General features: G+C 42.0%; 1 protein-coding gene and 1 pseudogene across 13 annotated transcripts in view; one reads left to right on the top strand and one right to left on the bottom strand.

Moving 5' to 3' along the window:
* Positions 1-12,160: 12,160 nt before the first annotated feature.
* Positions 12,161-13,023, bottom strand: LOC311606952 (large ribosomal subunit protein uL18-like; annotated as a pseudogene). The gene has a single exon. The product of its transcript is annotated as a large ribosomal subunit protein uL18-like (transcript).
* A 2,381-nt stretch (positions 13,024-15,404) lies between these two features.
* The window catches only part of MPDZ (multiple PDZ domain crumbs cell polarity complex component), a 152,047-nt gene continuing 147,257 nt past the window's right edge, over positions 15,405-20,194 (top strand). For 5 of the 12 annotated variants that reach the window (XM_084789387.1, XM_084789384.1, XM_084789383.1 and 2 more), the window contains exon 1: positions 15,405-15,675. The gene's annotated coding sequence lies outside the window, so the exon portion shown is untranslated. The remainder of the gene's footprint in view (positions 15,676-20,194) is intronic. The other 7 variants (XM_084789388.1, XM_084789386.1, XM_084789385.1 and 4 more) reach the window with 2 other exon arrangements.

Genomic DNA, 20,194 nt, shown 5'->3' with positions numbered 1-20,194 from the left:
GATGGCAGAAGCACCTTCAATGTCAATTAGAATAAAGATAAAACTTGGCTAAACCTGGAGGATCAAGGGCTATTTGATCCACATGCTAAGTAGAAGTGATGGATAAAGCCCCAGCGCTGCTCAGTGTAGGTCCTCCCCTCCACCCTTCCTCCACTTCCAGGCTACACTGCAAGTAGAAATTCAAAGGATGTTTTTCAGAGTGAGAAGTTCTTTGGAGAAACTGTATATTTGGTAGGGAGTGACATTCCTTCTAATGGGCAAGGTCTTGCTTCCTCACTACCTCCCTAGATAAAACCAGGGCATCTTCAAAAGAATTATTCAGAGATTCTGGATGTTTTACTAAATGGGAGGCACTTTATCTTTACTGTAAAATCCATTAGGCTTTTCATGGTGCAGCTATTAAAACTAATCACAGTAAGGAAGTCTTTGGAGACTTGATGTGGGTCCCTGGAATTTGGGGAGTAAGGAGATTAGTGCCTAGCTCTCCAGGGACAAGCTGAAATTTGGAAGTCAGCATAGCCATGGGTTCCAGATCACAGATTTGTTTGTGTTGAGATTCCCTCAGGTCTCTGAAAGGTTTTTAGGTCTAAACTAGTACCATGTTGAGACTGTATTCTGAGATGTATAGGGCTCTGGCAGGAGAAGTCATGGAGGGTGTACCAGAAAAGTAGAAGTTCAAGGGCATTTTTATGAGATCAGTGGGAACATACATCATTCCCATAATGGGCAAAGATTCAAGGAAAGAGTGTGGAGGAGGTCTCCAAATAACTCATTAAATCACCGGGAAACAGATAAAGCAAGTCTTGGCTATCTGCCTTTGAAGGAAATTTTTGTCATCCAGCAGAGTAGATAGACACTTTGACTCCTTTTCATTTAATCTGCCTTTGAAGGAAATTTTTGTCATCCAGCAGAGTGGATAGACACTTTGACTCCTTTTCATTTAATCTGCAGATCTGTACTCTAATGCTGGAGATGTCAGAAACAGCAGTAAATAGAAAAGTTAGGGCCACTAAAGCTGGCTTATCAGTCTGAACATGAGAGCAAGGTAGCTTTGCTGTAAACAGAATGTATGATGATTAGATGATTATTTAAAATGAAACAGATTGGAGATGTGGGAGTGCACATGTGTAATCTCAGCATTTTGGAAGTGGAGTCAGGAGCATCAGGACTTCAAGGTCATCCTGGGCAACATGAGAGAGAGAGAGAGAGGGAGAGAGAGAGGGAGAGAGAGAGAGAGAGAGAGAGAGAGAGAGAGGTGTTTAACAGTCCAAGCTGATGGCAATGCTCTACTACCCACAAACAGCTAGAAAACAAAAGGATTCACAGTGATTTTAAAGCATGTCTGCTTTTTTGATAGTTTCTTTTTTTTTTTTTAATTCCAGAGATAGATTTTATATTCCTTCTCCCGATACCTGGGAAGCCTTTGTGACTGCCCCCAGCGAATACATGCAGGCTGGAACAGACTAGCCAAGCAGCAGTCTTGCCAGTTTTTGAAGGATTTGTTCTGGAAGTCTGAGGCTGCCATGAAAAGCCTGAGGAAACTGAGGTTCCTCTGAGGAGAGGGCATGCAGAGATAACATTACGAAGGAGACAGTGTGATGGAGGCTGGAGACAGACACAGAGTCATATGTTGCTTCCCTAGTCACTTGATGACAACCTTCATATTTGTGTGCTTTAGATTTTTTAAAATAGCTCTATGGTCTGCTTGAATATTTAGAAGAGACACAGGACCAGCTCAGGCTGAGAAATGCTAGAGAAATGTCTCGGGGGTGGGGGTGGGGGTGGGGGTGGGTGTGGACCACTGAAGGGAAGTTTTCTTACCCTTAAAAGAACAATTGCCATTGGCAGTCTCTACCCATTTTCCCATGTGGATGGGATAGGTGGAAACTGACATGGCTGTCTAGTTACCAGCCTAGGTGGGAAGCAGAGGGCAGAACTTGAAAGAGTCAGGCATGGAGGCCAGAGCCCTTCCTGAACTTTGTCTGATAATTGCACTTAACCCTGGACACTCAGAGGTACATAGCTGACACCCTTTTGATTTTATAAGCCAGTTTGAATGGCTCTTTCCACTGTATGGAGAAGGCAGCAGTCAGAGACCACAGCAGTAGCAGCTAGCAGGGGAGTGGGCGTCATTGGGAAGACAGGAGAGTACAGGTGGCTTTCCATGCCCTCGCCTCTCAGGTGTGGTGCTAGCTAGCTGGGGACAAGGCAAAGAAGAGAAGCTTGTATCCTACTGGGGAAGGCAGAGCAAGGGCGACAAGAGGACAGTAATTCTAGATACTGGAAAATGATACAAAGATAAGATAGAGTGATGTGATACTCAAGAGGCCCCTACTCTCTTTGGAGAGCCGAGAAGTCTCTACAGAGGTGACACTTGATCCAGGACCTGGACCAGACAATTCTAGTCATTTGAAGCTGTGAAGAAAGAACATTGTTGAAGCCAGTAAGTAGCACATTCCTGGAAGGCAAAAAACATAAAACAAAGATAAAGGAGTGGAAACTCTCACTGTGAACTTTAAAATGAGAATAAATCACCTTAGGACATGGTCAACATGAAAGATACTGGCTGGTAGTAGTTCCGGTGTGGTGCCTGAGCTGGTGTGTTTTTCTCCCCTTTCCCTCCCCCTTTTCTCCTCTTTCTCTATTGTCTGGGGTCTTGCTGCATTCCCTAGGCTGACTTTCAGCTTATTATGTGGCTCAGGTTGGTTTTAAACTCAAGGTTTAAACACTGGGACTGAGCAATACGAATAAGCCTCTTAGCTAGGTAGATGTCTCTGACTTACAGAAGACCTAGAGAGCCTGGCTTCCAAAGCTTGGCCCTCAGAGAAATCAAAATGTAACCTTTACAAGTATCTGTAGCAGTTTAACATTGGAAAAAAAAACATTGGAAAAAAAACATCCGAACACATCAGAATTAAAAACAAAATACAACACCACCATCCCCAAATCCTTATTATTCACAAATAGTTGGAGGACCATTGCCCCAGGCTGAGTGCTACAGAAAAGGGGAAAGATAATTTAGCCAGAACTACTGGAGAGCTAGGAAACATTTAAATACCAAGTATAATGGAGTGAAGAATGTCCTCCCTGCCCCCTACACACACACACACACACACACACACACACACACACACACACACAGAGAGAGAGAGAGAGAGAGAGAGAGAGAGAGAGAGAGAGAGAGAGACAGAGAGAGAGACAGAGAGAGAGACAGAGAGAGAGAGAGACAGACAGAGAGACAGAGAGAGAGAGAGAGAGACAGAGAGAGAGAGGGAGAGAGACAGAGAGAGAGGGAGAGACAGACAGAGAGACAGAGAGAGAGAGGGAGAGAGACAGAGAGAGAGAGGGAGAGAGAGAGAGAGAGAGAGAGAGAGAGAGAGAGAGAGAGAGAGAGAGAGAGAGAGAGAGACTTGTAGTTTATACATAAAGTTTCACCAACCAGCCATCCATCTTTTCCTTAAAAAATGTCACCTAAAAATGTCTTAAGGACATACTTGTAGCTTCAGCTGCAGGGAAGACTTTCTCATCTTGAAATTTTGAGGCACCAGGATATGACCTTCCTTCATCAAAATGCAGCACAGGACTCAACAGACAAGTCTTCCGATGCACAATAGTCTCAGGACAGCTGGTCTCATTTCAAACATAAACAGACCAGCAAGGACCTTGGGTGGGGTGTGGAGGGAGTGGAAGAGCTGGGGGGTGGGGGCATAGAGAGGAATAATCATTTATTAACCCCAGATGAAGAACTGACGAAAGCCAAGGAGAGAATTCTGCAGCGGGCTTATTAGGGTTACTTTCAGGGACACGGGTGAAAAGCAGTAGTATCACAGACAGCCCACCCTGAATTGTGGGTGACAACTCAGAAAAGGTGCATAGCTTGTGGGCAGCTCATCTGCTCAGAATGTTCTCTTTGCAGCAATTGTTATTGTTTGTTTAGCCTTGGGTAGGGGCTTTTGTGTGTCTCTTCGCTGCCTCAGTGTCCTGTGTCTTCCTGCATCTTTTATTTCCCGCGTGACGTGAGTAATCCTTCCTCCCTACTGGAAATGTTTCTATTCCCAGGGCATAGTGACACAATTTTTTAGCATGTTTGGAGACAGAAGGAAGGCAAGATACAAAGAAACAGGAGTCTACAGATTATAGTTAGAACAGAATTGCCAGCCTTATAGTAAACTGCAAGAAAAAAACTAGTCTGTAGTTCTGTGTCATCCAAAGAGCCCTTCAGTCTCTTTCTGTACTTCTGTGCAATGTGAGTGGTACCACATTTCTTGGTAAGACCAAGATCTTCACTGTCAGACTTCTGTTTTGCTGCTTTTCCTAACTACCATTTATTTATGTATTTATTTATTTACTTACTTATTTAAATGTGCATGGGTGTTTTTTGTCTGCATGTACATCTGTGTGCTACTTGCTGCCTAATGCTTGAAGAGGATGGATGATGGCATTGGTCTCCTGGATCTGACGCTACAGAAGATTGTGGAACACTGTGTCGGTGTTGGAAATAAAATACAGGTTCTCTAAAGAGCACGCAGAGCTAGTATCCACTGATTCATGTCGCCAGCTCCAGAACTGTACATTTTGGCCAAAGGAGGACTTTTAGCTAAGAAAGTTACTCTACAACATAAGTAGCCCATCTGTGCTAGTGCTATTGCTTATATTTCTTGGGGACAAAGACTTATAACCTCAGAATATGCACAGTAGAAAAGAAATGTTTTGTGCAGATGGATTCCAAAATGTTCTGGTCTCTGGCATGGCCTGAGACAGAGATTCTGAAATAGTGTTTAGTTTCTCCTCAAATCAAACCTCATTCAAATGCTTTAGAATGCCCTTGCTCACCAGAATGAAGTGTCCCCTAAAGCATTTGAATTCAAGGTCAGAAGGTCATGGCCTCCAAGGCCTTTTCTTTCCTCAGAGGACTTAGACACCATTGAACACACTGATAGGTTCAGAGCTTCCGCCGTGTGTGCTGTAAGCAGTTTGTTATATGAAGAGGGACAATTAAGCCATTTCAAAAGAGAAATAAATTTCACATTTTTCTCATCCCTGGGATTCTTTGTCCCATTTTCTCCCCAAAGGGCTTTCTCCCACACTCATATACTGTGTCTGTTCTCTTTCATCTCTACCTTCCCTTTTCAAGTCTTGTCTATTTCAAATAAGGAAAAAAAAAGACGATCTACAATTTTTATTTTAAAATAAACTCTTTTTGTATTTCCTTTCCTTGAGAAACTACAGACCAGTTAAAGCCATAAAGTCAAGTCATCCAGCCAGTAGATGAGGTTTAAGAATATTTCTGCCAATTATAATAAAGCAGAACTGGACATGCGTTGGACATTAGCTACCCTTAGACAGAGGGAGCTGCAAGCATGCCATCTAGTTTCCACTTAACTGAAGTATTGTTACTAGGAATCATGCTGGAAATGGTAATGGAAATGGTTCAGTGTTCCACAACTGGAACTCTCTAAATCGCACGACCCCTAGGAAAGACTATGATTGTGAGCCACCATGTAGGTGCTGGTTCAAATATGGCTTCTCTAAAGAGCATCCAGGACTATTGACCATTGATTCACCTCTCCAGCTCTGTACATTTTGCCAAAGGAAGACTTTTACGTACAAAAGATACTATACAATGCAAGCAATCCCTTTCTGTTAGTGCTATTGCTTATATTTTCTATGGATAAATGAGCTCAAAGTATGGACAGTAGGGAAGAAATGTGTACTACTTGCTGCCTAATGCTGGAGGAGGACAGATGGTGGTGACACTGGTCTCCTGGACCTGAGGGGACAGAAGGTTTTAAACGTACATTGCTAGCCTCAGAGTCCTGCAAAGACACCTACCTGCGTGTTTCTCACCACTGTTAAGAAATCTGAATAAAGGCTGTGTTTTTGGAAGCACCTAATAGAACCTCTGGTTTTCTATTCTTTTAAAAAATTATTTTATTTTGTTTATTCATTATAATTTATTATAATCTTCCTATTCCCATTCTCCCTTCCTCTTCTGCCCTATTCCCCTCCTCTAGACCTCTGACAGAGGGGTCTTCATCCCCCACCATATGACTACAGTCTATCAGGCCTCATCCAGATAGCCTGCTTCTCATTCCTCTGTGCACATGCCTCCCCATCACTGGGAAATGATTAAAGCAGTGCTAAGAAGAAAGTTCATAGTACTGAGTGCCTACATAAAAAAATTGGGGACATCTTGTACAAACAATTTAAGGGCATACCTGAAAGCCCCAGGGGGAAAAAGAAGCAGACACATCAAAGAGGAGTATATAGCTGGAAATAATCAAACCCAGGGCTGTAATCAATACATTAGAAACAAAGAGAACAATTCAAACAATCAATGAAACCAAGAGCTGGTTCTTTGAGAAAATCAACAAGATAGACAAACCGTTAGCCAAACCAACTAAAAGCAGAGAGACATTATCCAAATCAATAAACTCAGAAATGAGAAGGGAGACAAAACAGACACCAAGGAGATCCAAAGAATGAGTAGGTCTTACTTCAAAAGCCTGTACACCACAAAATTGGAAAATCTAAATAAAATGGACAATTTTCTTGATAGATCCCACTTACTAAAGTTGTATTAAGATCAGGTAAACAAACTAAATAATCCTATATCTCCTGCAGAAATAGAAGCAGTCATCAAAAGTCTCCCAAACAAACAAACAAAAAAAGCAGCCCAGGGCCAGATGATTTCAGTGCAGAATTCTAAAGACCTTAAAAAAAGAGCTAATACCAATACTCTTCAAACTATTCCACAATGTAGAAATGGAAGGAACATTTCTAAACTAATTCTATGAGGCCACAGTCACCTTGATACCTAAACCTCACAAAGACCCAACAAAGAAAGAGAACTTCAGACCAATTTCTCTTATGAACATTGACACAAAAATACTCAATAAAATACTTGCAAACTGAATCCAAGAACACATCAAAGATATCATTCATTATGACCAAGTAGGCTTCATCCCAGTTATTCAAGGATGGTTTTACATATGGAAATCCATCAATATAATCCACCATATAAACAAATTGAAAGAAAAAAACCACAGGATCATCTCTTTGGATGCTGAAAAAGCATTAAACATGATCCAGCACCCATTCATATTTAAAGTCTTGGAGATATCAGGGATACAAGGTACATATGACCAAGTAGGCTTCATCCTAAGTATTCAAGGATGGTTCTACATATGGAAATCCATCAATGTAATCCACCATATACAAATAGAAAGAAAAAAAAAACCACAGAATCATCTTCTTGGATGCTGAAAAAGCATTAAACATGATCCAACACCCATTCATATTTAAAGTCTTGGAGAGATCACGGATACAAAGTACATACTTCAACATAATAAAGGCTATATACAGCAAGTCTATATACAGAGAGCCAACGTTCAATTAAATGGAGAGAAACTCAAAGAAATTCCACTAAAATCAAGGACTAGACAAAGTGGGGAAGATCCTTGAACTCATTGGCATAGGTGACAACTTCCTAAACAGAACACCAATAGCTCAGGCTCAAAGATCAATAATTGGTAAATGGGCCCTTATGAAACTGAAAAGCTTCTGTAAGACAAATAACACTGTCAACAGAACAAAGTGACATCCTATAGATTGGGAAAAGATATTCACCAAACTTATATTTTACAAAGGGCTAATATCCAATCTCTCTCTCTCTCTCTCTCTCTCTCTCTCTCTCTCTCTCTCTATATATATATATATATATATATATATATATATATATATATGTAAAACTCAAGAAATTAAACACCCCCAAACCAAATTATCCAATTAAAAAAATGGTGTACAGAGCTAAATAGAGAATTCTCATAAAAGGAACATTGAATGGCTGAGAATCACTTAAAGAAATGCTCAAAGTCCTTAGTTATTAGGGAAATGCAAATCAAAACATCTGGTTTTCATTTGATAGAAAATGTAATCTCCTGAATGTGTCTGTTCAGCTGACAAGACTAAACATTTTATTTCTTTGAGAATTATAGAGTAGCTGGAACATAAAACTATATATGCTTATTTTATGATTATACTTGATCAATTATACTATCAAATACTTTAAACTAATAGAGAAGTGAGCAAAAACTTCTTTTATATAAGAATGGCACAAAATAGTTGTTTGATAATCTGCCTGAGATTGGTATACCTAGGTCACATAGTGTACCCAGTTCTAATTTTTAAAAATTATTTATAGTAAATTAATTTTAAGTGTGTGTATATATGTGTGTATGTTTATTCATGTGTGCATGTGCAGATGTGTGTAGTTACATGTGAAGGCCAGAGGCACCTGATCTCTTAGATTTGGAGTTACTGGCAGCTGTGAAATGCCTACTAGGAATGGTGGAAATTGATCTTGGGTCCACTTCAAGAGCAGAAAACGATCCTAACTGTTTAGCAATCTCTCTGGCCTCTCCATCCCTTTGAAGATCTGCCATACTGATTTCCACACTAGAAACACTAGTTTCTACTCCCAACAGGGCACAGAGTTATGACCTCCCATTTGCCCCGTTCTCATCAGCACTTGCTGTTTGTTTTGTTTTATTATTTACTTGTTGGTTTTTTTTTCTTAATCTTAGCCATTCTGGCTGAAGTAAGGTGAAATTTCAAAGTCGTTTTAATTGTATTTCTTTAATAGCTGAGGATTGTGAAGTTTTAAAAGCCATTTGTATTTCTCCTTATGGGAACTCTCTGTTCAGTTCCATGCCCCACTTTTAAGTTGCCTTGTTTGTTTTCTTGATGTTTAGTTTTTGAGCTCTTTATAGAGACACTTGCTCATTCATGCTTATTGCTGCTTTATTTAAAATATCTAGAAATTGGAAGCAGCTTAGATATCCATCAGCTGATTAATGGAGAATGAAGTTTTTGTACCCATACACAATAGAATCATACTCAGTCATGAAGACAAAATGGCATTATGAAGTTTACACGTAAATGGATTGAACCAGGAAACACTAAATTGAGTGTGGTTGTAATATCCAAGTTGTAAAATTCCCAAAGACCACCAGGAATCAGCTGGATGCAAATTACGCAGGGTCTCATTTATTAATCAAGCTCAGAGCTTGGAATGTCAGCCCCCTCCTGAGTAGGGAAGATGGTGTCCCTAGTGCTAGGGGAACAGGTTTTTTAAAGGAAAACACTGCAGGCAGGGGAGGGTTTCCAAGCCTTTTTCAAGCCTTGCTGTTACATAATAGGGTAGAAGGGTACAGAAAGTTGCCCTTTAAGCTGATTGGCTGGGGGACCAGGGCTAAGCGAGGGGACCAGGGCCAGACCTCAGAGGGGAATTTTTCGTTTGTTCTGGTCACTGTGACCTGTAGCTCTGATTGGTGGCCCTGGGTGCAAGCTCCTAAGAACAGTTGCTAGCTGTATGTTTGTGGCTCTCCCTGGAAACTCCTGGGGGTGGGGTGAGTCAAGTTCTCAGACCCTGTATATAATGGCGTTGGTTTGGTCTCTACATGGTAACCCAGACCCAGAAAGACAAAAATCACATTTTCACTTACATGTAGATTCTAATGTTGAATCTTTAGGTCTATAAGTTTAAGTGGAAGCATCTGTAGAATCCAGGAAAACTATAGAGGGGCCATGGTTGTTTGAATACATCACTGGATGTGGGCTTTGAGATTTTATAGGCTGTCATAAGCATGCCTGTACACCCAGAATCCAGGAGGCAGAGGCAGGCAGATCTCTGTGAGTTCAAGACAAAAATGAGTCTATAAAGTAAGTCCAGGACAGCCATGGCTACACACAGAGCAATCCTGTCTCAAACCAAACCAAACCAAACAAAAAACAACCAAACAAACGAAAACAAAACAAAACAAAACAAAAAAACCAACCCCCCCAAACCAGAACAAAATAAAACAAACAAAAAATAAACTGTTCCTTCTTTAAGTTGTATTGGTAATAGTGCTTTAATAATATCAAGAGAAAAGTAACTTCTATAGAAGTCATTGGTGGGCAAGAAATAAATATCTTAAGGGAGGGAGGAAAATGTAGGTAATATGCAGAGGAAAAGGAGAGTAATGGTGATGGCAGTTTAAGTGAGAAGAGGAACCGCAGGCTAGGAGGAGGAGTGATGGGGAACAGAACACACACACACACACACACACACACACACACACACACTCCTTAGCTGTTAGAGAAATGCAATTAAAACTACTTGAAATTTCACCTTACCTTAGCCCGAATGGCTAAGATTAAGAAAACAAACAACTCTGTGTGTGTGTGTGTGTGTGTGTGTGTGTGTGTGTGTGTGTGTGTGTGAGTTTAGTTGGAGCTACCCGCACAGGAGATAATGCTCCTTCCAGAAGTCACAAGCTGACAAAAAGTCAGGTATGTGATACCTCAAGTGTTCAAGAGAGCACAAAACAAGACAGGACATTGTATTGTCATTGCTATTCAGAACTTGACGGTAAGACTCTATTCTAAAGACAGCACATGCTGTGTCTGCAGGACATGGAGACATTGGCTTGGTATTGATAAGGGAGCTCTTCACCGCTAGATAGGTTTCAGAGTGTTGAGAATGCTATGAAGACTGTCAGTGAGGAAAATGTCTTTGGTGGATTGACTAAGCTGTGAACACTGATATCTGTGTTCAGTAATTGTCAGCACAGCAAGATATGCCAAGTATGTGACAGTGGCATGAATGGTAAGTGGGTAGCCAACTGATTTCTGATTGGTTTGGGGCTTGCTTCTCATGCCTGATACTGTTGAGACTGACAAGACTTAATCTTGGGAAACTCAGGTCCCCAGTGAGAAACCTACTACTTTTTTGTAGGGGCAGGGGGAGCATTAATAACATGGATTATTGTATTACACTTACACGTTTTAACTTCAGATGGAGGAAACTAACTGTTGAGTGGCCTTTAGCCTCAGTATGTATCCCATGTTAATATGCAGTTACCAGTGTAGGTAGGTGAACTTTCACCATCCTGAGGAACTGATGGGCTCCCCTTAGTACCATCCAGCCTTCAGACATTATCTTAGGTTGGGGGATATAGAGGAGCAGTAGCTGTTTACCTGCTGTATGTGAAGCAACAGCAACTGACAGAGACTACTGAGATTGGATTAAACTATGGAAGACAGTTTTTGCTTCTTGTGGGATGGGAGGCTATTCCTTAAGAGGCATAAAAACTACCCCAAGTACTTTCCCATGTAAATCTGATGACCCTTAAGTCATTTCCCTATAGGTCTGGCAGGTACCTTTCAACATCTGCATAAAATGAAACATAGAAAATGCCCTGCCCTTTCTGCTCTAACTTAAATCTGAACTTCACTGCCATTCTCGAATGGATTACAGCCATAGATCAGCATCAGTTGTTTGCTTTCAAGATCGACTTTGCAGTAGCCCCTTCCCACTAATCCTCTGGTTGTAGTAAATGCATGGGAGAATTATGTGCTATAATCATGGGATGACTGCCCACCAGATCCAGCAATCTGAAGGATCACTTGTTGAGATGAATTTACCAGTATGGCCTAATAATACTTATTATTAGCCCTATAGTTATTATTATGGCACTATTTTCTAACCCACTAGCAATCAATCAGGACACAGACAACTGTTATATTTTAAAATAGCCTTAGTTATCCTGGGGCAGGGCATACATTAATCCCCTAAACTACTTTCCGTAGTGGGTATCCCATACCTGCCCCGATCCCATACCATCTGTTTCTAATAATTTCTATCAAGCTACCTCTCATCCATTATCCCAAATACTTGCTAATTATCATCATCTGGGCCAAGTTTCCATCCACGCCAGCCATGTGCTTCTCCTCCACCTAACCCAAACAAACAAACAAAACACTAAGCTTGTTGTTTTGTGGGATGAAAAAATTCTCAGCGAGGTGTGGTGATGTTTGCCCTTAATCCTGGAAGAGACAGGTGGATCTAAGTTCCAGGCCAGCCAGAGATAATATACAGTGAAACACCTCTCTCTCTCTCTCTCTCTCTCTCTCTCTCTCTCTCTCTCTCTCTCTCTCTCTCTCAAAAAAGTTCCAAATAAAATTACCTACTCCTTTGCTTTTGTAACTTCATGTTGTTTCCCATAGTTTCATTATTAACACCTTAACACAGAAATAGCTACTTGGCCAATTAGTTTATTATCTTTATGATAAAAGTCTTCATAGAAAATAGCTTTAGCTTCTTTCAGCAACCCATTCATGAGCTCTGAGGGAGCTTGCCCTTTTTGAGAAGCCAAATCTTTTTCTGGGTAAGGAACGTTTTGGGATGGTTCCAGCTCTTCTTCTTCACTTCTGTCGTAGGCTCCTTTTCATAGACCGGATTCTCTTGGACAGCAGCATGAGCTTTCTTGTACATCTCCATCATGTCTGGAGTTATGCCGTTCTCTGTATTCTGAGAGAACTGTATCTTATATGCATCCTCATCTTCCTCTATTAGGTAACTTATGTAGCCTGCAACATTCTGGCCCATGCTGTGCTTCTGACATACTTATGCATTTAATGCCTTGCTTTTAGAGTCATAGCCAGGGAATCATTTGACACTGTGAGAGATAGACAAGCCTCCAACCACAGCTCCCTTCAGGGCCCCATAAACTTTATTGCCAGTGTAGTTCAGGCAAGACCTTCATCGAAATAGCAAGTGAAGGCACCAGGCTGACCATCAATGCTTTCCACATTGTATTCATCTCCAGTCACCTCCATGTGGCCTTTGTAGATCTTGCCCACGCCTAACCTAGTGAGAAGCCCAGCAGCAGGCCAGTACAATAGATTGCAGTATAAGTTGTCAGGTCAGCTTTCACATTGTATTTTGCTAGTTCCTGTGCATATTGCTGTGCAGACTATCTTATCCTCTTCTATGCAGGCATAAGCAACTTAGCAGGTGATGTCTCTGTTAGTTATACAAGCTATCATCCTGTATATGGGTGAGTTGTACTTATTTTTGTCCTGGATCACCAGCCATTTCTGAGCATAGTAGTCCGTTTTACCTTTTAACTGCCTTCTAAATCTCACTTGGTGTCTCTTAAAGTAGGCCTTACTCTTGACAACTTTCACGAACCCCATCCTGCAGAACAGAAGAAACCCATAATGGGAGTAACAATGTGGGTTGCAGCATTTTGGATCTTAAATGTCCACACAACCCAAGGGACCACATATTATAAAGACTTGGTTCTGCACTTGGTGATAATGGCATATAGAGGTGCTTTTCAAAAATGAATGCTCAGGGGAGGCTTTTATGTCTTTGGGCTCATGACCTTGAAGGGTGTAGTGGAGCCAGCCCCTTCCTCTCCGTCATTCCTACCTTCAGGTAAGCAGTTTTGATTTGTCACACCGCTCACATGATGTGCTGCCATCCCAAAGGCCCAAAACAACAGAGTCCACACATCAGGGGGTCAAACACTTCAGGGATAGCTTCTAAGTTATTTTCATGAATGTACACACTTACAGTCATTTATTCATTCTTTGCCATTTGAACGCCAGCGTTTTGCTAGGCTCTGAGGCTAGGCTCTGAGGCTTTAATTTGCCTTGTCCTCTCTTGGAGTTTATGGATTAAGAGGGAGGAGAGGCACTGAAGCATTGTATATGTTTTTACAAAAGTAAATCTACAATTATAAAGTAAGATGCATATTACAAAGCAAAAACTACTCCGCAATGTGAATTTATCATGATGCATCCATCCTAAGCTGTAGAAGTAAGGGACCCTGAAGTATTCAGGAAGGCCAGACTAGAGCAGAGATGCTACAGTTCCAGTTAGGGTATGGTCAGGCATAGTTGTTCAATAAATGCTTGAATTCTTGGCCATTTGATGACCTAGTGGAAGTCAAAATGGATTTACAAGTACACCTAAGACAGAAAGAGGATCCATAATTGAATCTTGAGGAATTCCAGTATTTAAAGGTGGCAAAGACAGAGGGGTGGAGTGAAGAAGACAAGGAAGCCTAACAATCTAGCTCTTGCTTATGAGTTCTAGCACAGGGTCTATACTGTCATTTACTATTCTAAAATTTATAGACTTATTTTTATAGACTTATTTCTTATTTTAAAAAAAAGAACCATCAAAGCCAGCACATTTGCACCTAAAAATAAGGAACAAAACCAAAGAAGATTTGACTGAATGAAATCAGAAGTGGGGAACAAAAAGGCCAAGAGGGAAAGAGGCAAGGGTTCCAAAAGTGTTCAGCTGCTGTGAATGCATGAGAGGAACAGGAGCTACGCGATGAAAAATATCCCATGGAATTAGGCAGCAGAAGGCCTGTGCCCTCATCAAGATAACTGTCCGTGCAGTGCCTTTTCCAGAAGACAGGGTTTCTTCCATGGCTGGGATCAAGAAGGCACTGGGGGAAGTCAGAGTGTGGAGAGAGCCCCGCCCCCGCTCTTCTCCTTTTCTTTGCCTTTGTTGCCAAGATGGGAGACCTGACAGAACCAATGGGAAAGTTAAGTAGAAAAGACGCGCTGGAGAGAAAGATAAGGTGGGATGAACTGTCCCTCATCCTAACTAAGTTTTCATTTTCAACAAACCAAAAAACTCTGAACTGATTCATAGCCACAAACTTTGAAGACATCCAGTCAGTTTGTATTTTCCTGCTGTGCAAGTCTATGCTGATTCATATTTTGTGGAACCAAGGGAACTGAGGACTTGGGTTATGGGAATTCATTTTAATCAACTTTCATTAGCAGGCAAAAATATCCATTGAAGGCCATCAGTTTCATTCTGAGCCTTGTGTATTTTATATGCTGCATTTCTCCTTAGATATTTAGTAGATTTAGATAAATGCAAATTGATTTTTCGTAGACAAAACGAAGTTACAAGTCTGTCAAAGGAAAAATAGTATACTTTTATTCAGCGTTAAAGGCAATTCTTGTAAATGTTTTAAATTCTGAGAATTTTTAATCATACACTCTAATAGTAGACTTTACAAAAAAAGCGTTTTCTTCCATGGGGGTTAGGATTAGGGCAGAGGTGGGGGTGGGTTGTGGGACTCCAGAACTGAAGTCAACAGAAAGGGTAAAAAACAGGAAGGACTTCCAGGTGTTTGCTGGTTTGTTTTGGGGTTTTCTGTTTTTGTTGTTTTTTCTTTTAATTGGCTCACCAGGCTAAAATTGCACCTTGATGTATGTACTAAGTAACTTCTCAAGAAAGGGCTTCCTTTGGCCACGGAGCTTCTAACTGACCACTAGTGCAAAGGGCATTCCTTAAGAAGAATTAGGAAAGCTCCAAACAGATGCTATCTTTCCCAGAGGCCAGGAGCAGAAAACAAAAACACTGCATACTTAGCCTAGTTCAAATTTTTGATAAAATATCAGCAACATTTTAGAACAAGCATTTCCCCACGTAGTACTTGGGAAATACTTATTCTAAAAAAGGCATTTCCTTTGGAAGTCACACTTAGGAGCCTGCCCCACGCCCTGACGCCTTCGCGCTGACCATCACCCACGCGGGCCTGGAGGCCTGAGCGCCGGCCGTTCCATCCCGGCGGCGGCTGGGCCGCGCCCCTGATTGGCCAGCGCGCCCGGTCGGCGTCACGGCTTCCCGCAGCCCCGCGGCCTCCGGGAGCCTGGTCGGCGTGCAGCGGGGGATGGCCAGCCGCGGGCTCCGGTTTCCAGGCCACGCGTGAGCGTGCGCGCTCAGCCCGAGCAGCCAGGGCCGTGACTTCAGCGGAGAGGAGCGCCGGCTCTCTGGCCAGCCCGGGACTCTGCGCCGCGCCGCCGAGCCGGGTAAGCGGCCCCGCCCGAGAGCTCTGCCCCCGGGACTCTGGAAGTTTCCCCAGCTGCGCGCGCCCCGCTGTGCTCCCCCTTGCCCCCCGCGGCCTGCGCCCCGAGCTGCGCGCCTGTTGCTGTGCACGGGCCCAGGCGGTGCGGGGAGTGCGGGAGGGTTGAGGCCTGGTTGGGGGGTGCGTTTGCGTGCGGGAGACGCTTTGTGTTGCGCGGGGCTCGATGGTGCGCTTTGGATTTGTATTCTCCTGGGGCTCCGGGGCTGGGCAGTTCCTTCCCGGGTCACAGGCTGTCGGGTGGAGGAGGGGGCGGCGGCAACCGAGGCGGGAGCGAGGGGACTGGTCGGCCGGGGGAGGACGCCGCGGGCGCGGGGGCCTGGGGGCGGAGGCTGGACTTTCCTTCTAGCATCAGATAAGTGGACCATGACTTCACCAGGAAGAGGGAAAACCCTTGCCTTATTATTTTAGTGTCTTCAGGGGACGTATCTGAGACCTGAGCCCAGGCCACCACATCCTGTGTTATAGAATGGCTGTGTTGTCTCATAACCTTTGTGTGTCCATAGCCCTAAGTTTAGGATGCCCTTTATAAAATTAGTTATCTGGGAACCGAGAAGGGATTGCATCTGGGAGGTTGAGAGGTTTTTACACGTAGTATTTGTTCAGATACAATAGAGCTTTTGTAACAATCAAATTATTCAATTTTACCCAGTGTTACGATTTTAGAGACATAAAATACAGATCAGCAACTGCATTTAAACCCCTAATAAAATTTTAACATTTTTTATTTGAACTTGTAATATAAAGTTTTGTATATGTGCACCTGGGCTATTGTTTGTCCCTGGATCCAATAAAGCTAATTTGGGATGTCCCGTAAGTTGTCTTAACTTTCCTTTCTCACCTCATTTGTAAAAATAAATAAATAAACAAAAATTGATGCGAAGGTTATTGAACATACTGATAATAGCTCATATGTGGGCTGTGTCTTTCACAAGTTACTCTCTTCCTTGGATTCTTCTACTATTTTTTCTCCTTTCTTTCTTCTTTACCACAGAACCCTGGTGGTGGCTTGGTGAAAGAGTTAACTTTGTTTTTAGGGTGCTCCAAATTCCTGTCACACAGAAAATGATCTATTGGTCCCTAGAGGTGTCTTTGAATTTTAGATGCTTTTTAAATGGGATACATCATAAGGGAGTTAAAGGCTGTCTATACAGCATACTTACTTCTCTGCAGATTGGAGGTTACTAGAGAGATAATTTAGAAATGCAAATTTGCGCTTATTGAATGCTGGTTGGCATTTTCAACATTTAAATAAAGTTGGCAAACTGGTCTGGAGGTAAGATTAGGGGACCCAGAAGCTGCTGAGCAGGGAAGAGTGAGTTGCTGGGAAGGTAACAGTCCTGGTCCCAAGTGAGAGAAAGATTATTCCTCAAATTACATTCCAAGTCTGTCATCATAGATTTGACTGGAGTTGAGTTGCAGGCTGGCTCCACTTTTTACAGCCATAATATGGCCAACATAGTCTGAATTTCATCAAATATTTTGAGGCAAAGTTGACATACTGGACTGGATAGGCCTCCAAATATGGTAGAATAAACACCCCATCTGCCAGAGAAAGATTTACACTCAAGAATGAAGAAACAGACGAGTTTTCAGTGAATTCGGGATTGCTAGATGGTGCTTGGGAAAAGATAATACATGCCCCACTTCTGTGAGTTTGTAAAAATAGACATTTGGCCTTAGGTTGGATTACATCTACATCTGCTATTGTTACATTGTTTCAAGCATCAGTTTGCTGTTAAGAAAGGTATTTTTTTTCTTATAAGTTTAAGAGTACACAAAATTGAGGAACTATTTAGTATGGCAAAAAGGGCGTGGTGCACACCTTTATCCCAGCACTTGGGAGGCAGAGGTCGCTGTGAGTTTGAGGACAGCCTGGTCTACAAAGCGAGTCCAACAAAGCTAACACAGAGAGACCCTGTCCCTCAAAACCAAAACAAAAAAAAATTACATTATAATTAAGTGATTTTAGTGGGGCTCTTTGGGAAGAAAGGCAAACAGAAGAAATCGTTGCTAATTTACCAGTTGCCTTCAACTGGTAAGTAATTGGTGAGTAATTGGATAGCAATAGGTAGCTTTGGGAACTTGTTGCATTTGGGCACTGGCAGGGTTAGGGTGGGGCGGAAGGAAAAGTACATAGTAAATACAAGGCAGTACTCTGGAAGCTTGACATCTTCACCCATCACAGTGGAGAATGAAAAGCTCTTACATGTGGTCCTGAGAAGCATAAAAAAGCAGCCTGCAGCCCATTAGGTCTCTGGACATGATGAAGTGATGGGGTTTTGTTGTTGATGCTGCTGTTAATGTAAGTTACTTCCATTATGTATGGACGATGAAGGGGAAGCGGCAGGAAGCATAGAAGTAGAGGCTGAGTGTTGCTTTGCCCAGTGTTCATCACTTCCATCTTGCGGTATCAGAAAGTCATGCAGATGTGCTTGTTTTTGCCAGCACTCCCTTCAAGGCAGTGCAGCCTCTCCTTTCATGTGCTTCAAAACTCTCTGGCTTCTACTCGGTGCTTGTTTCCATGGCCACATAGTTTTGGGTATGCACAAAAAGTCATCCCATTCCCAGTCTGGTGTAGTGGACTTGACAGCTGGAGAACTGTAATGTATGTACTTGGTTCTCAGGGGCAGCCTTCAACAAGCGTGACGTTTAGCTGGTTGGTTTCTGTCTCCTTGTCTTCTAGATGGCTGACTTCTCTGGTCTTTCCTCTATGCATGTGTTGACCTAATTTCGTCTTAAGAGGATGCCCATTCTCTTTAGATTAAGGCCACCATTGCCCCATTTAACCTTAATTATTTCTTTACAGAAACTCTCCAAATATAGTCCAATTTTATGTACTAAGGACTTGGAGTGTATGGGAAGGAGAAACTGCATTAAGAAAGTTCCTGGAGAAACCCAGTCTGCAAGCTGCTTAGACCCAGAAGAGTGTGCTAGCCCAGGGTGAGGGAGATGGTCACAGAGGAGGCCTGTGCGTAGTCTCAGCACTATTCTGGTAATAAGATGCTTGGTAGGAAAGGGAGGGTGCTATTTGAGGAAAGGCTATTTTATCTCTGGCCCAAGGCCGATTGTTTTCCGTAAGTGTTCACTGGGTGCTGCATGTGTAGGGCCCTTCCTTGTTGACGATAGATAGAACAGTAGTTCTTTTTAGTGTTTTATAAAAGCATGATTTCCTTAAACTATTTTTCTAAGCCTTAAAAATAGTAAAACAAGCCCATTAAAAAAGAAAAATGCTAATTTAAGCATGATAATCTTTGTGTCTGATTAGAATAACACAGTTTGTAACTTTGTGTTTCTTGAGACAGGGCCTCAGGTAGCCTCAGCTGTCTTCTGAGTCACTATGGAGCTGAGGTTGGCCTCGAACCCCTCATTCTCCTGCTTCCACTTGTGTGGTGCTGGGATTGTGTAGGCGCGTACTCTCACACCTAGCACAATTGCACTGATTTAGAAGCTGTGCTCCACGTGTGTTTTATGGCCTAATCTTTGTCATAATATTTCCCTCCCTTTGAAAATTTCTCCTTTTTAGAAAAAAATAGAAGATTAAAAAGGCAGAGTAATCATATGTAATCAAATGATAAAAGCTGTCATTTGGATGTTGAAATTACATTTGATGATTCAGAGACATGCAAAAGCCATTCTTCTAGTTCTGGCCATCTGGGTGAAGAAAACCAACGAAACAAAAGAGCAAATGGAGACAGACATTCTTACATTTTCTTTCCTTCCTCTTTTTTTCCCCCCCTGTGGTAGTTAGACTTGTTGGGTTTAGGAAATTCTTATCGTTATTTATTTAATATTTTTACACTTATAAAACTATTTTATCTCCCGTCTAAGATATAAATAAATGCATGAGGGAAAAGTGAGAAATGAAACATTTGTAAGAAAGATGGAAATCACACACACTAAACTAAACTAAACACACACACACACACACACACACACACGTATACACATCATTTTAAGGAAAAACACAAGTTGTGTTAAGTGTTTACTGTTTGTAGTTTTGAGTACATAGTGGATAGATCATTTTTCTACTGATTACTATTTAAGGTATACATATATATATACCTTACATATATGTACACATATATGTACATATATATATGACTATAAATACTTGCTTTATCATAGCTCCTTTTTTGAGGGTGTTAGATGTGAATACAGATGGAAGTTTAGTTGAGTGTGTGAATACGTGTGTGTAGAGTTTAGTAGAGTGTTGCCTGGCCCTTCTTTTCTTTCTCTACAATGTTCACCATTTTCTTGGGAGTACTGAATGCAGTCCTCCTGTACCAGTTTAGAAAAGTATAGCATGGGCTTGATGGAGAGATGCCTCAGTTGATGAGTTTCATACCCTTTAAGCATGAGAATCAAAGTTAGGGGCCCCTAGTACTTATGTAAATGACACTGGTAGGGCCATCCATCCAATCAGGGGTAGAGTGGGTGGACATAGGCGGCTCCCTGGAGCTTAT

This window comes from Acomys minous (assembly GCF_964271855.1).
Source record: "Acomys minous genome assembly, chromosome: 1".
NCBI lineage: Eukaryota > Metazoa > Chordata > Mammalia > Rodentia > Muridae > Acomys > Acomys minous.
Note: the sequence above shows the minus strand (reverse complement) of the source record. Positions and strands in the feature narration are given on the sequence as shown.